Source organism: Molossus molossus, unplaced genomic scaffold (genome assembly GCF_014108415.1).
Source record: "Molossus molossus isolate mMolMol1 unplaced genomic scaffold, mMolMol1.p scaffold_m16_p_17, whole genome shotgun sequence".
Lineage (NCBI taxonomy): Eukaryota > Metazoa > Chordata > Mammalia > Chiroptera > Molossidae > Molossus > Molossus molossus.
The window spans coordinates 65,696,039-65,713,439 of record NW_023425352.1 but is presented as its reverse complement, the minus strand read 5'-3'; the positions used below and the strand labels follow the sequence as shown (position 1 = coordinate 65,713,439).

Here is a 17,401-nt window from a genome sequence, read left to right as displayed (position 1 = left end):
CAGTCAAAGTTTAGTCAGGGGCCTGCCCCTCGCTGCCTGACATGGAACTCAGCTGACCAGAGATGCAGGGAGACCACAAACAGCCTCCAGACAAAGAAAATTCTTGCAAAGATGAATATCTACTCACCCATACCATACCTTATCATTTACCCACATCATAAAAGAAAAACACAAGGCCACAAAATATACCTTATAAAGCTTAAAGTTGATCCCAACACTTTTTTTCCACTCTCTTTTTCCCCATACCAGCAATTTTCCATAGAAACTATAAATAAATATAAGCTTAACCTCTAGAAATAGTTGAGGTCTCTCTTCCTTCTCTCATGAAGAGAGTCTGTTACCCTGTCTACAGAGTAGTTTTTCCTGCTGGTCTCTCTTCTTTCGACAGTGAGGTGAGTCCACTACCCTCTCTGTGGAGTGGTTTTTCTTGCTTATCATCTTTCTGCTCAATAAACCTGATTTTCTACTTTCACCTCTTGTCTAGCTGGAGTCTTGAATTCTTTCCTGTGCAAAGCCAAGAATCCTTTTGGCTCAAGGGTCTGTCCCCACTAGGGACTTGCCCCTCCACCATAATCTTTTCTAGCAACTATGAAGGGAGACCCCAAAGACCACCACCTGTACCCCAGATGAAGATGACCTACACTTTCTGGCCTCGGAAGGATGGCTGAGTCCCAGGGATTCTTCTGTTTCTTCTCAGGTTTTAGCTTTCACACTTGATAAGGACTTGCTAACCAGGAAACAGTTCTTCCTTCTTTCTGATTTTGCTCCTAAACTCTCTCACTCTCTTGTCTTTCTTTCCCAGTGGCCTCTGACAACAGAGGTGTATTGATGGCCTCCAACATAAAGGAGAAATCCCTTTTCTAGCCTTCTCCCTTTGCTCTTGCTCTCAAATCAATAAATTAAAAAGAGAGAGAGACAGAGAGAGACAATAAGGTGCTCCCATGAAAGGATAAATCAATCTTGGACCGGGAAATACGAACTAGGCACTCTGCCCGTCGCAAGGCAATGTCCGTGGACGGAGAACATTGTAAAACACACAACTTCTCCTCCCCACAACCTTTCCACCTATAGGTTATAGAATCTCAGAGAGAGAGAAAGAGAGAGCGCTCTTTTTTGTACCCTGGACGCTTCCACAGCCCTTACTCAAGCCTTTGGATATAACTTCTTCGCTCTGCCCAGCACTTCCTTCAACCCTGAACCCCCTGCTGAACTAAATTCTCTTGTCTCTGTGAGCGCTCCCCTGAGCCCAGTCCACCAACTTTGCCAGACCCAACATTCAGTATTTTACTTTCCTGGAGGAACCCCAAGCTGTTTGCCCTTTGGACTGCTTTCTCCACCACTCCTTAAACTGCTCTCATTGGAAATGACTGGATCAACTCCGTCCCCTCCTCTATTATCATCACCATATGCACTTGTAAAGGAAGAATCTAAGGTTCCAGGCCTCCATTTTTTTTTTTTTTTTTTTAAGTTTTTAAATAATCTTTAAAAAAAAAACAAAAAACATTGATGTGAGAGAGACACATCAATTGGTTGCCACCTGCACTGCCCCGGGGGCTGGGGACAAATGGCAACCAAGGTACATGCCCTTGGCCGGAATCAAACCCAGGACTCCTTGGTTGGTAGGCCAACGTTCTAACCCCTGAGCAACACTGTCTAGGGCTTAAATAATTTGTTTTAATTTTCTATTCCTATGATGACTATTTTGCCAAAAACATGTTCATAATAGCTTAACTTTTTGTTTTTTAACACTTAATTTATTAATATTTTTTATTACAGATGTCCCTCATTTTCCCCCTTTTGACAGCCTCCTCCCTGCTCCAACCCAACCCCTTCACCATACTGTTTTCTGTTCCATTGGTTATGCATATAGGCATATCAGTTCTTGGTTTATCTCTTCCTGCCTCCTACTTCCCTTCCCTCCGAGGTTTGTCAGTCTGTTCCCTCCTTCCATGTCTCAGGATCTATTTTGTTCATCAGCTTATTTTGTTCACTATGTTCCACAAATAAGTGAAATCATGTGATATTTGTCTTTCTCTGATTGGCTTATTTCATTTAGCATAATACTTTCCAAATTCCTCCACATCATCTCAAAGGGTAAGAGATCTTTCTTTCTTACACCTGCATAGTATTCCATTATGTGTATCTACCGTAGCTTTTTCTATCCACTCATCTACTGATGGACACTTGGGCTGTTTCCACATCTTAGCTAATAACAAATAATAATAAATAGCACTGCTATGAACATAAGGGTGCATATATTCTTTCTGATTGGTATTTCAGGCTTGTTAGGATATATTGTTAGAAATGGGATCACAGAGTCAAATGACATTTCCATTTTTAATTTTTTTAATCAATTTTTTATTTTTATTTATTCTTTTAATCCTCACCCGAGGATATTTTTCCATTTATCATCAGATAGAGTGGAGAGAGAAAAAAAAAACATCAGTGTGAGAGACACATCGACTGGCTGCCTCCCGCAGAACTCTAATCAGGAACAGGGATGAACCACAACCAAGGTATGTACCCTTGACCGGAATCGAACCCAGGACTCATTGGTCCATGGGCCGACGTTCTAACCACTGAGTCAAACTGACCAGGGCTTTTCATTGATTTTTTTAGAGAGAAAGGAAGGGAGAGAGAGAGAGAAACATTGATGCGAGAGAGAAACATCAATTGGCTGCCTCCTGCATGATCCCTACTGCAAGCCCCAAACCCGGGAATGTGCCCTGACCCAGCAATTCAACCGGGACCTCTCAGTCCATGGGACAACATTCAATCCACTAAGCCACACCTGCCAGGCTCCATTTTTAATTTTTTGAGGAACACCATATTGTTTTCCATAGAGGATGCAACAGTCTGCATGCCCACCAACAGTGTACTAGAGTCCTCTTTTCTCCACACCCTCGCCAGTACTTGTTTGATGATATGTTGATGGCAGCCATTCTGGCAGGTATGAGGTGATACCTCTTAGTTGTTTTAATTTGCATCTCTTATGGATAGTAACATTGAGCTTTTTTCTTTTCTTTTCTTTTCTTTTCTCTTCTCTTCTTTTCTTTTCTTTTCTTTTCAATGGTCTGGAATAATTTTATTTTTATTTTTTAAACATTTTCATTGTTCAATGTACTATAGATGTTCCTCCTTTTTCCCCCACTGACCCCACTCCTCCACATTCCCACTCCCCTCCTGCCTTTTCCCACACTATTGTCTGTGTCCATTGGTTATGCATATAAGTTCTTTGGTTTATTTTTTCCCACCCCCTCTCCCCGCTTCCCTTTTAGCCTTGTCAGTCTAACAACTAATTTGTACTTCTTTTTTTTTTTTTTTAATTTTTTTCTTTATTGAATTTAGAGTGAGAGGAAGAGAGAGAATCATCAATGAGAGAAAACATCAATTGGCTGCCTCCTGCATGTTCCCCACTGGGGATCGGGACCACAACCTGGGCATGTGTCCTGACCAGGTATCAAACCAGCAACCTCTTGGTACATGGGTCAATGCTCAACCACTGAGCCACACTGGCTGGGCTAATTTGTACTTCTTAATCCCTTCACCTTTTTCACCTATTCCCCCAGCCTCCCCGCCCCCCATCTGGCAACCAACAAAGTGTTCTCTGTATCCATGAGTCTGTTTCTATTCCGCTTGTTCATTTTGTTTGTAGATTCAATGGTCAATTGGTGTGTATTTACTGCCATTTTATGGTTCATATTTTTATGTTCTTTTTGTTCAAGATGACCCTCCAACATTTCATATAATACTGGTTTGGTGGTGATGAACTTCTTTAGCTTTTCTTGTCTGGGAAAGTCTTCATATGTCCATTGATTCTAAATTATAGCTTTGCAGGATAGAGTAATCTTGGTTGTAAGTTCTTGCTTTTCATCACTCTGAATATTTCTTGCCACTCTCTTCTGGCTTACAAAGTTTCTTTTGAGAAATCAACAACAGCATTTGTGGGTTTTTTGTTGTGATTTTTAATTTTTTTTCTTTATTGATTTGAGAGAGAGGAAGGGAGATGGGGAGATAGAAACATAAATAAAAGAGAACATCAATTGGCTGCCTCCTGCATGCCGCCCGCTGGGGATGGGCCCACAACCTGGGCATGTGTCCTAACTGGGAATTGAACCAACGACCTCTTGGTGCATGGATCGATGCTCAACCACTGAGCCACACCAGCTGGGCAATCAGCTGACGGTCTTATGGGAGCTCCTTTGTAGGTAACTAACTGCTTTTGTCTTGCTGCTTTTAAGATTCTCTCCTTGTCCCGAACCTTTTGCGTTTTGATTATGATGTGTCTTGGTGTGGGTCTCTTGGGGTTCATCTTATTTGGGACTCTGTGCTTTCTGGATTTGTATGTCTGTTTCCTTCACCAAATTAGGGAAGTTTTCTGCCATTATTGTTTCAAATAGGTTTTTGATTTCTTGTTCTCTCTCTTCTTCTGGCACCCCCATGATGCAAATGTTGGTACACTTGAAGTTGTCCCAGAGGCTCCTTACACTATCCTCATTTTTTTTTAATTCTTTTTTCTTCTTGCTGTTCTGATTGGGTGTTTTTTGCTTCCTTATATTCCAGATTGATGGCATACTTCTTGGCTTTATCTACTCTACTACTGAATCTCTGTAAATTATTCTTTATTTCAATTAGTACTTCCTTCATTTCTGACTGTGCATCCTTTATTTCAGACTGAGTGCTTTTTTATGCTGTTCAGGCCCTCACTAAGTTCACTGAGCATCCTTCTAAGCAGTGTTTTGAACTCTGCATCTGTTAGATTGCTTCTCTCCATTTCGCTTAGCTTTTTTTTCCTAGAGTTTTGTTCTGTTCTTTCATTTGGGACATGTTTCTTTGTCTCCTTATTTGGGTTGCCTCTCTGTGTTTGTTTTTATGTATTACGTGGAGTTGCTATGTCTCCTGGGCTTCCTAGGGTGGACTGTTGTAGTAGGTGTCCTGTGGGTTCCAGTGGCACAGACTCCCTGATCACTCCAGCTGGGCTCTCGAGGTGCACCCCTTGTGTGGACTATACCCTTCGGTTGTAATTGAGTCTTGATTACTGTTGACATGTCAATGAGAGGGGATTACTCAGGCTGATCAGCTTCAAGGATTGGCTGTGCCCACTGACCACTGACCTCTGACTACCTTGAAGGATCAGCTTTGCAGGGTCCCCTACACAGAGAAAGACTTACTTCAGTAGGGCTCTGGTACCCACTGAGTCCACTCCTTGAGTGTGTTGCTTGTGGAGGTGGTTGGGTGGTGGTGCTTCAACCTGTCCACTGGGTGTGCTGGTTTTGGGGCAAGGTCGGCCTCTGCCTGTGTTCTACCTGGGGCCACTAGGCATAAGCTACAAAGTGATCTGCTGATGTCTGCTTCTTGTGCCCAGGCAAAGCCAAGTTGTGAGCCAAGGCTGGCTGCTCCTAGTGCCAAGCCTGGGGCCACTTAGTGAGAGGTATGGAGCTCACTGAGATTAAGCTTGTCTGAGAAATTTGAAGAAAATCTGAAGCAGGAGTCAAGACAGGCCATTCCTATGGTAAAGCCACTGGGAACAGATTGGGTGGGCCGCAAGTTGGGTGGGGCAGGGCCTCAGGGAATCACCAGGCAGGGCAAACAATTTAAACCAGGTTGTTAAAGTCCCAGATATGGAGTCCATCTGCTGGCCTCGTGGAGGAAGGGCTCACCAGAGGAGCAATGGCCTTCGCCAGTATGTCTGTCCAGGAGAAAACTGCCTCTTCAGCCCTTACCCCGATGCCAAACAACTCAGTACTTCCCTGAACAGTCGTCCCTTGACACTTCATGCTTTGACTTTAGCAACTTTGATTTTCGCAGCTTCACTCTATCGCAGTTTTTTTCAAATATATTCATTAAAAAGTTGATCAAGACAGTGAAAATGATACAGCACATGCTCAGTTGTCTGAGTCAATTATACACCCCTGTATTACAATTAAAATTTAAATGACTGTACATATGGACTGTAGGCCTGTGTATTCAAGCACTCCCGCAAATCCTTCAACACCAGGTGCACCTGCTCAATCACTCCTTGTGTGTGGGCAATAACTTTTTTCTAAAAATTCAGGTGTGGTGAAACCAAGCCAATCAGAGCGTGCTGTTCACTGATTGGCTATCCTATCCTCTTTCTATCCTGGCCACTGATTGGCTCAGCCTCATGCAAGTTCGTTTCTCTCATACACGCTTCTACATCGCTACACATCAGAAGCATCTTTGCTCATGTTTGCGAACAAGTTGCACTATTTTCATAGGTTGGTGGTTGTGTGTAAGAACTGTGTGTGTGTAATTAAATCTACAATGATAATATATTTGTAATGCCTAATATGTCTTATTTTCCCTTATTTTGTCTAATATATTGGGTAATATGACTGTAATGGTGACTAAAGGGTGTTATTTTATGTCTAGAGGTCTCTAATAATGTTTAAAAATGTATTTAGAAGGTTGTAAACAGGTTTTCTATGCTCTAACTGCAATTTATAAATAAAGAGTCCTACTTCACGGAAATTCATTTATCGCGGTAGAGTCTGGAACTGATTAACTGCGATAAACGAGGGGCCCACTGTCTCTGGTGCCTTCCAAGCTGCCTCCCCCACACTAAACCCTGGAGTAAGTCCCTGTGTGTGGGCCCTTTAAGAGGAACAGCTTGGGGCTCCAGCAGCCTTAGTTCCCGCTGGTTTTTACAGCCAGAAGTTATGGGGGCTTCTCTTCCTGGCACTGGAACCCTGAGCTGGGGGGCCTGGTGTGGGATGGAAACCCCTCAATCCTCAGGGAGGACCTTCCCAGCCGCGTCCCTCCTGATTTGAGTCCCCCGCACATGGGTGTGGGACCAGTCCGTCCACGCCTCCGTCCCTTCTACCAGTCTTGATGTGGCTTCTTCTTTAGTTTGGTAGTTGTAGGACTTAAATTCAGCTTGATTTCAGGCGGTTTTGAATGATGGTTGTTCTGTAGTTTAGTTGTAAATTTGATGTGAACATGTTTTTCATGTGTCTTGGCCACGCCTCCATTACTTTCACCTTCCTTAGCAGAGCAGCAGAATAGTTTGCTACCCCCAGCTTTATTTTCCACCAGCCCTTCACCCCACTCTCCCTTCAAAGGTTCTGGTACCAATGATGATGTTTTCTCTGCCTAATTAGCCCTTTTTGCCCTAAATCACACAGTAGGCTTTTGCTCATTTTATTAGAGGGGATTTAGGTTGCCATCATGGGTCTCAATGCTGTTTTTGTGAAGTCTTTTATTCCTAGCCATCAGTACTGCATACTTCATTTAAAGAGAACCTTTCATTCTTGAACACATTCTTCCTCCCTTAAATCTCTTGCTACAACTTTCCTCCTTTCATTCTTTTTTTTTAATGTATTTTCTTTATTGGTTTCAGAGACAGAGGACGGGAGAGGGAGAGATAGAAACATTAATGAGAGAGAACATCAATTGGCCGCCTCCTGCATGCCCCCCACTGGGGATCAGGCCCACAACCTGGGTATGTGCCCTGACCGGGAATTACACCAGCGACCTCTCGGTGCATGTGTCAATGTTCAACCAGTGAGTCACACAGGCTGGGCACGTCCTTTCATTCTTAAAACAACAAGGGGTTTGGGAGGACAAGAACTTATACTTTGCTTACCTGAGAAAAAAATTCTGTCATCAGGATCCCCTAACTACACATGGGTTTTTCAACAACCATCCCAAAGGATTCTCCATTGGGATGCCCCTTAAATAATTGGGAAGAGATTACAATGAGAAACCTGACTATCAATGACTTACCAGCATTAGTCAGGCAGGTTAAATCAAGTTAAAGATTGGCTTAACCTTTCCCTGGGAACTCAAATCCTTTTTACTTAAGAGTGGATAAAATGGCCCTGTTCAGTGTGGCTCAATTGGCTGAGTGTTGTCCTGTGCACCAAAAGGCTGAGGGTTCAATTTCTGGTCAGGGCACATTTTCAAGATGCAGGTTCGATTCCTGATTGGGGTGCATGCAGGAGGCAACTGATCAGTGTTTCCCTCTCTTTCCCTTCCTCTCTCTCACTAAAATCAGTAAAAAAAAAAAATTTTTTTTTAGCCCTGACCAGTTTGACTCAGCAGTTAGAGCATCAGCCTACAGACTGAAGGATCTCAGGTTCAATCCTGGTCAAGGGTGGGTACCTAGGTTGCAGGTTTGATTCCCCACCGGGGTCAGGGTCATGGGGGAGGCAACAAATTGATATCTCTTTCTCTCTCTCACTCTTCCTCCCACTGTATCTAAAAGAATCAATGGAAAAATATCCCTGAGTGAGGATTAACCATAAATAAACAAACGAACAAACAAATAGAATGTTGTGTTATATAGACACAATTGTTTTTAAGTAAAAGAGTAGGGCCCTGCCAGTGTGGCTCACTGGTTGAGCGTCAAGAGGTCGCCAGTTCGATTTCCAGTCAGGGCACATGCCCAGGTTGTGGGCCCAATCCCCAGTGGGGCACATGCAAGAGGCAACTAATCAATGCTCTCTATCATTGATGTTTCTATCTCTCTCTCCCTCTCCCTCTCTCTCTCTCTAAAATCAATAAAGGAAAAAAAAAAAAAAAGGTGAAGCCCTGACTCAAGCTATAATTAGATTAAGAGAATATGAAAATGTAAGGATTGAGAAAATTAGAAAAACTGGAATGTTTAAGTAGGTTTTATGTTAGGGTTAAGTCAACTTTAATTGTATCTCTTTTACCTGAATGTATTATGGAAATAGACATTGTGCCTATTTAGGGAAGTGGGACAAAATATGGGAAAATGTCCTCGGATGAGGAAAAAAGGAAAAATGTCCATGAGTGAGGATAGGGGAAAAAAAGTTTCAACCCAAATTTTGAGAACAGTTGTTCATATCTTACAAATCTTTGTGAAACCGGAAATGCAGCTCTCGAAGCACTTCAAGCCCACCTATTTTTATTATCCCCAGTTCCTAAGACTGAAGGGTACAAAAAGGAGACTGGGTATTTCTAAAAGCACAAACTGCTTGGTAAAGACTCCCTTACCAAGGACAAATACAGACCATGTTTTCTCTACTGAATACTGAAAAAAATGCTCATCCATCTGAGCAAATCAATTTCATTTATTCCAGTTGTTCCTTCCTAAATTTGTGAGTTTTGCATTATGGTGCCTGTTTCATAACTTAAAACTGTCTGTATGTCAATGGCAATACATTTTTTGAAGAAATTAAAAGAATAAAGTTTGTGCCCTGGCCAGTTTGGCTCAGCAGTTAGTGTCAGCCTGTGGTCCGGAGAGACCCAGGTTCGGTTCCCGCTAAGGGCATGTACCTCGGTTGCGGTTTGTCCCCGGCCCTGGTTGGGTCATGCAGGTGGTGACCACTCGATGTGTCCATTTCATGTCGATATTTCTCTCTCTCTCTTCCTCTCCCTCCCTCCCGCTCTATATGAACAAAGAATGGAAAAATGTCCTCTGGTGAGGATTAAATAAATAAATAAAAAAGAATGAAGTTTGTTCCAAAATAAGGTTGGTTATTTCTGAATGAGGAAGAAGAAACAAAGAAGAACTAAGAAAGGTGTAGGTCTGTGAAGAAAAATTTTGAATATAGTTAAACTGAATAAGATTAATATTTAAATAAATAAATGTAAACATCAAAAGTAAGCTAATGATGAGTTTGGCTCTTTTACTCTGTTTTTTTTTTTTAAAAAAAAAGTTTTTTGTATTTATTCTACCCCAAATATGATTTTATAGAATTATTGGTTTTATACCTAGAAAGCAGAAATTCTATGTTTTATTAAAATAGTCATCTGGGCCCTGGCCGGTGTGGCTCAATTGGTTGAGCATCAGTCCATGCAGCGAAGGTCACTGGTTCAATTCCCAGTCAGGGCACATGCACAGGTTGTGAGATCAGTCCCTGTTCAGGGTGTGGTTGGGGTATGAATGATCCCCAGTCAAGGTGCAGGGTTTGTACCAGAGGCAACCAATTTGTTTTTCTCTCTCCACTCTCCCTTCCTCTCTCTCAAATCAATAAAAACATATCTTTATTTATGTTACAGAAAATCAAAGTTGTCAATTATATAATAATCATATCTATAATCATGTCATTTTAAGTTTTGACATTTATAGTCATTGTTTTTCTCTGATACTTTTGCAAGAGTGTTTCATCTTCAGAAAGATTCATGAAAAAGACTCTGCTTACTCTAAAACAATTTTCTCAGAATAAACTTTTAGATTATACCTTTAAATGGATTAAAATTTATAAAGCTCTAAGGCAAGGGTTCTCAACCTTACTAATGCCCGGACCCTTTAATAAAGTTCTTCACATTTTATGTGAGCGTATCTGCATGTGGGCGGACCCGCCTGAAGACGGATACAGGAATGGTGTCTCGGTTCCTAAGACCATCAGAAATATGTGTTTTCCAATGGTCTTAGGTGACCCCTGTGAAAGGGGTGGTTCGACCCCCAAAGAGGTCACGATCCACAGGTTGAGAATTGAGAAGCGCTGCGGAATAACTGGATTCATGAACTGCTGGCAAAGGATCAAGATAGACAAGAATTGGTTATATGCAACTAAATGAACTGAGGATGATTATAATTTTTATAACTTTTTGTTAGCCCAGCCAGTGTGGCTTAGTGGTTGAGCATCGACCCATTTACCAAGAGGTCGCCGGTTTGATTCCCAATCGGGGCACATGCTCAGGTGTGGGGCACGCAGGAGGCGGCCAATAGATGTTCTCTCTCATCGATGTTTCCATCTCTCTTCCTCTCTCTCAAATCAATAAAAAAAAAAATTTAACTTTTTGTTGGAAATACTGCTAATTTTTAGTCTTTCTGTTTTCCAGATATATGGAAACTTATTTTCTGTTAAACTACCTATGACTCAGAACAATTTGGTCAATTATACCTTTGTAAGCAATATGAAAACATTTATATTCTTCTTCCTACCTGATCCCTCTTGCAGGGGTGGGGAACTTTTTTTCTGCCAAGGGCCATTTGGATATTTATATCATTTGTAGGCCATACAAAATTATCAACTTTGCCCTGGCCAGTTTGGCTCAGCGGTTAGAGCATCGGCCTGCGGTCCAGAGAGACTCAGGTTCAGTTCCTGCTAAGGGCATGTACCTTGGTTGCAGTTTGTCCCCGGCCCTGGTTGGGCTGTGTGGGTGGCAACCACTCGATGTGTCTCTCTCACGTCGATGTTTCTCCCTCTCTCCCCCTCCCACTCTATCTGAACAAAAAATGAAAAAATGTCCTCAGGTGAGGATTTAAAAAAAAAATTATCAACTTAAAAATTAGCCTGGCCCTGGCCGGTTTGGCTCAGCTGTTAGAGCGCCGGCCTGCGGTCCAAAGAGTCCTGGGTTTGGTTCCCGCTAGGGGCACGTACCTCAGTTGCAGTTTGTCTCCTGCCCCGGTTGGGTCATGTGGGTGGCAACCACTCCATGTGTCCCTTTCACATCAATGTTTCTCTCTGTCTCTTCCTCTCTCTCCCTCCCACTCTATTGGAACAAAAAATGGAAAAATGTCCTCGGGTGAGGATAAAAAAATAAAATAAAATAAAATTAGCCTGCTACTATGCAGCTGTAAGAGAGATCTCTTACCCTTTGAGATGACATGGAAGGACCTGAAGAGTATTATGGTAATTGAAACAAGCCTGTCAGAAAAAGATAAGTACCACATGATATCACTTCTTTGTGGAACATAATGAACAAAATAAGCTGTCGACCAAAGGAGATCCAGAATCATGGAAGTAGGGAACAGACTGACAAACCTCAGTGATGAAGAGTAGGGGGGGAGGGGGTGGAAAAAGATAAACCAAAGAACTTATATGCATATATGCACAACCAACAAACAACAACACTAGGCTGGGGAAGGCAGGAGGGAGTTGGGAATGGGAAGGAGGGGGTCAATGGGGAATAAAGAGGAACATCTGTAATACTTTCAACAATAATAAAAATTAATAAATAAAATAAAAATTAGCCTGCTATATTTGGTCAGGCTAATTTGATGAGGTGTGTGATGTTAGCTGGTATTGATTTCACAGGCTGGATGTTCCCCACACCCTGGGGGGAGACTCTGAATGAGTATTATTATTTCATAGCAATATGGCTGTTTCCATAAATTCGATAGAAATATGTTCTTTTTATAACAGGACCCAATTGGAAATAGGTTTATTACCAAGACTTTGAATGCCATGTTTAAGAGAGATATGGATGTCACCAGAAAACTTTCAGAAATTAGATGTACTTTGGAAGCTGATAAAAGCTCCTTGGAGAAACAGCCTTGTACCTTACTTACATGGTTCACAGCAGTCTTTCCAGATAAGGAATGACATTTTGGGGATCTTGAGAATCTGAGAAATTCACCCATATCAATAGGTAATGCTGCTGGCAACTATGTGGTTTGGCTTCTTGGCCCTGCAAGGGTATAATTCAACCTGAATATTCCTTATGAAATTCCAGCAAAGCCGATTAAAAAGAGTCTAGATGATGAATTATGATTCTTGTTGTACTTACACAAATGACAAGCAAAATTTATTGAAATTGAACTTATACAATAAATTAGTCTTAAATTGGCTATCTTTTGATAAAATGAGGGTAATTTTAGAGAGGAAAATTATTTCAATATAAACTATAATGTCTAATTGTGGATAGATTCTAGGTTCAGTTGTCTTTAAAATCTTATTTTTCACCCTGGCTGGTTTGGCTCAGAGGTTGGAGTGTCAGCCCGCAGAACAGAGAGGCCCGAGTTCGGTTCCTGCTAAGGGCACGTACCTCGGTTGCGGTTCTTCCCCGGCCCAGTTGGGGTTGTATGGGTGGCAACCACTCGATGGGTCTCTCTCACGTCAATATTTCTCTCTTCCTCCCTCTTTCCCTCCCGCTCTATCTCAAGATAAATGCAAAAATGTCCTTGAGTGAGGATAAAAATAATAATAAGTGTTTAAATCTTATTTTTCATCTGTGAACTGGACTGGATCCTAAATCTTTTTTTTTTTTTTTTCTTGCCCCACTCCTTCCCCTCTCCAGATCCTGAATATTTCTAATGAAACTTTGGTTACAGCCCTCTGAACTAATATTTCATTTTCTCCCATTCTTTGCCTTGGAATTATTGAGAACTAAAACTGGTTTGTTTGTTTCCTGAACCTTGTACTTACAGACCCCAGGTAGATGACATAAACTTCAGAGAAGTCATCACAACAGCTTATGCTTAGGCAGTACCAGTAATGGATGCTGTGTGAGCCACACAGAGAGCTTGCTAGTGTCAGTACATTCATCGGGAACTTGAAACCAGGGGAATCTGGGGATTGTCACTGCTTGCCTTCATTCCAACAAAAATGAAGCTCTGAGCCTGTCATCAGGAACAGAGATCTTCAACCAGTGTGCTGCAAAAAATAAACATGTGATACCTGACTATTCAGTCAGGTGCACTGTCCTCTTTTCCCTTTGGCTATCAAGTACAAAAATGACAACAGCGAACACAATATCTGTCCTCTGTGAATGAATCAAAATTATACCTATTTTTTTTGTCAGATCAGTAAAAAAATATTTCCTGGTGTGCCACAGAATTATAAGTTTGTGTGCTGTAAGATAAAAAAAGAAAGGTTGAAAATTGCTGACCTAGAGGTCTTCTCACATAACAGTTTGTTTTTTTAATCCTCACCCAAGGACATTTTTTCATTTTTGTTCAGATAGAGCGGGAGGAAGAGAGAGAGAGAGAGAGAGAGATGTGCATCGAGTGGCTGCCACCCGCATGACCCAACGAGGGCCGGGACAAACTGCAACTGAAGTACATGCCATGCCCTTAGCAGGAACTGAACCCCGGTCTCTCTGGACCGCAGGCAGACGCTCTAACCGCTGAGCCACCGGCCAGGGCTCAACTAACAGTCTTAAAGACACAGACTAACTGCATGCAGTCTGCTCTGATTAAGAGTACAGATATCCTCGCCTTCTACCACTGACGTGGTTCCTGCTTATAAATTAAACACCTAGAGTGTTCCAAGGCTCAGGGCCATAGTGGAAGAGATTCCATGTTAAGGTGATGGTCATAAAGGCTTACAATAGTTTCAAACGGCCAAATCACCCCAATGTCCTCTGCCCCTGGGGCTCCTAGAACAGGCTTCCAGAGACTTTTATTCCAGACAGGCAGGGACTACAATGCTATCTCAGCTTTGAGGAAGTTACAGAAAACGAACCTCCTGAATATAGGAGAGGGACAAGAAAACTGTACAAATTAACTACAAAGTTGAGTCAGGGGCTTGCTACGTGCTGCCTGACTCGGAACTCGCTGACCACAGATGCAAGCAGACCACAAAGAGCCTTTGGACAAAGAAGATTCCGGAAAAGACTGACTAATACCTACTCACCAACACCGGACCTTATGGTTTACCCATTCCATGGAAGAAAAGCACAACGCCACAAAATATACCTTGTAAACTTCAAGTTAAACTCACGTTTATTTCCACTCCCCGTTTCCTCAGACCAGCAAGTTCCCATAGAAACTACAAACAGGTATAAAATAAGCTCAACCTCTAGACGTGGTGGGGGTCTCTCTTCCTTCGCTTGCTGAGAGTCCCTACTGTCTGCGGAGAGGCTGTTCTTGCGTATCCTCTCTGCTCGGTACGCCCGCCTTTCTACTTTCTCTGGCTCGCGTCCTGAATTCTTTCCTGCAGGGAAGTCGAGAATCCGTTGCTCAGGGCTCGAGTCCACACGAGGGACTCGCCCCTCCGGCATCAGCCCCTCCGGGCACGTAGGGGACGGCGGGAGGAGGGGACCGTGCAGTTGCAGCTGAGGCAGAGCCGACTTGCTTACCATCAGGAAACCCTGGCAGGGCGCCCTGGGCGGGGCTTCCGGGGACGTCAGGCGCCCATCTGCCCACGCGGCACTTCCGACCGCGCGCTGCTCTCAGGGTGCCGGGGGCCCTGCTCAGCCCCGCGCCCCAACGCCCAGCCGCAGCAGCAACCCAGGGAACCCGCGCCTCACCCTGATTCTGGCTGCCGACGAAACACCTGGCCGGTTTCCACACGGAACCCCACCTTTTCTACGAGGACGCAACGCAGTCCTACGTCCACGACCGAACAAGGCCACAAAGACCGCAGTGGGGCGGGGCCTCTACGGCGGGCGTCCGAACGGGACTACGAGGGCGCCATTATGTCGCGCGCGGAGCGGAATCGGGGATTGGGCAGCGGGGGACGGGAGGCGGGGCCTGCGGAGGGGAGGGGCGGGGCGAGCCGGCACGAGGGGAGGCAAGTGTCTCCCGACCGCTCCTGAGTCCTTGGAGTTACTGACTAGGAGAGCCCCCAAACGGTGAGCCCAAAGGACGCCTGGGTTGAAGACCAGCGTGAGAAAAGAAAATGAGAGCCGTTTCCTGCCGAGGTGGAAAGGGAATCGGGGACGGATAATGCTCCAACGGCTTGAGAAGTGGACAGAGGAGTGCTCCCTGCTCTGGGGTCGCTGCTCCGCGCGGTTAAGTCGCCCCACCTGGCTCGCGATCTGTCCAGGGGTCAGGGCTTTGGCCTCTGGTCCTCAGGGACAAAGTGCTGGGCCAGAAGGTGTCACTACCAAGTCCTTCACTGCCAGAGAGACACGCACCAGTTCAGTATCATTTGTGTATTTGCCACCTCCAGGCAGGCCACTTGTGTGTGTGTTTTGGGCCACCTGTGTGTTTGCTCCAAAGACAGACTGAACTTGCCAGCCCTTTGTGAGGAACATGTACACAGTTGGAATTAGCAGTACCAGGGACTGCCAGTTGTCATATAAGCAGTCTCCTTTTACCTACCATCTTGATTATGATCGGGTGCAGCACTAAAAAGAAAAGCAGCCCTGAGAGTCACAGTTGTTATCTAGCTTGGATGTCCTGATTTTATGACATTAAGCAACGTCATAATATATTGACAGATGAGATCTCTCTCTCTCTGACGGAATGGAAGAAGGAAAGAATCATGCCTGAACAGATAAAAACACGTGCAATCACAAAAAGATAACCAAATATCCCTTCACCAGCTAACATGACTACTTCAAATGACAACTCTAGGCCTGCTTTCTAATTAAAGGTTAATAACCTAATTACTGATTTGCTCCTGCTTCGTTACAGCACCAGAACAGGTCTGTTTCATTGGACCCTCTCCAAAATCACCTAACAAGCCCAAATACTATAAGCCCTCTTTAACACCCCCTTCCAGAGACAACTATAGCAACTAGTAACCCTTCGTTATTTAGCCATAACTATGTCCGTGGTAGTTTTTGGTGGGCATCATCAGTATGGATGGCCAGGAATCGAACTGCAGACCCTTCCATCTGAGGGCCGCTGCTTTAACTGCTGAGCCAAACTGGCCAGGGCCACAAAAATAAAATCTTAGAGCCTATAACCTAATAAGAAATCAAACCAAGCAATGTGAATAGTAAAATGGGGCAAGACCTTGGTATGTAAAAGTTTGTATGCTGCCCTGGCCTGTGTGGCTCAGTTAGCTGGTTGAGCATCGCCCCGCATACCAAAAGGTCACAGGTTCAATTCCCCAGTTAAAGCACGTACCTAGGTTGTGGGTTTGTACAGGAGGCAATGATCGATGTTTCTCACAAACATTGATGTTTCTCTTCCTCTCCTTTCCTCTCGCTCTAAAAATCAGTAAAAACATTTTTTTTTTTTTAATTTTTAAAAAGCTTGTATACTAAATACAATGTTGGGTTGTGGGTTGTATTTTATTTTCTTTTTTTTTTTTTTAATCTCCACCTGAGGAATTTTTTTCCATTTATCTTCAGAGATAGAGTAGGAAGGAGGGCGAGAGGGAGTACTGAATGTACTTAGAAATGGTTAAGATGATAAATTTTATGTTGTGTATTTTGCCACAATTAAAATAAAAAGTGGGGTCTTTAGTTAGACTAGCCACATTTCAAGTGCTCAGTAGCCCTGTGTGGTTAAATGGCCTCTGTATCACACAGAGCAGCTTTAGACTGAGGAGTAACTAAAACCTTACTATCTTCAGCCGCCTCTGAAAGGGCTGTCCTGTGGCTGGCTGCTCTCAGCCACTGCCTTTCTTCACTCTGCCTGGAGCGTTAGAACCTGTTACCTAAGTCTTGCTTGTGGTACATATTCATCATATTACTTCAGAGTAAGCATCAGTTTTACTGTAGAGTTTCACCTGTATACGGAAGGAAGTGCAGCCTTCTGACATATTAGCCATCAATTTTAACTCGGAGTGCAATATTTCTCAGAAGGGAGGCACAGGAGACTTCCTTTAACTCTATTGTCACGCTGTGAAATTTCATCCCAGATGGATTATTTCACACTAAAATAACTGTGAGCCAACATCTAAGACTTAAAAGCAATTTTAATAAAGTTTATAAAGCTTTTATAGAGATGTATGTGCTCATATGTTCATTGTGGCATTATTTGCAATAGCCAAGACTGGAAACAACCGAAGTGTCCATTGACAGATGAATGGTTAAAAGAGATATGATATACATATACAATGGA

General features: G+C 43.3%; 1 long non-coding RNA gene across 6 annotated transcripts in view; it reads right to left on the bottom strand.

Moving 5' to 3' along the window:
• The window catches only part of LOC118632379, a 33,318-nt gene extending 18,254 nt beyond the window's left edge, over positions 1-15,064 (bottom strand). For 3 of the 6 annotated variants that reach the window (XR_004960016.1, XR_004960018.1, XR_004960017.1), the window contains exons 1-2: positions 14,911-15,064; positions 14,382-14,594 (exon numbers count right to left, since the gene is read on the bottom strand). This is a non-coding gene — a long non-coding RNA (uncharacterized LOC118632379). Of the gene's footprint in view, positions 1-14,381; positions 14,595-14,739; positions 14,883-14,910 lie in introns of those variants that run through there. The other 3 variants (XR_004960019.1, XR_004960021.1, XR_004960020.1) reach the window with 2 other exon arrangements.
• Positions 15,065-17,401: the final 2,337 nt, after the last annotated feature.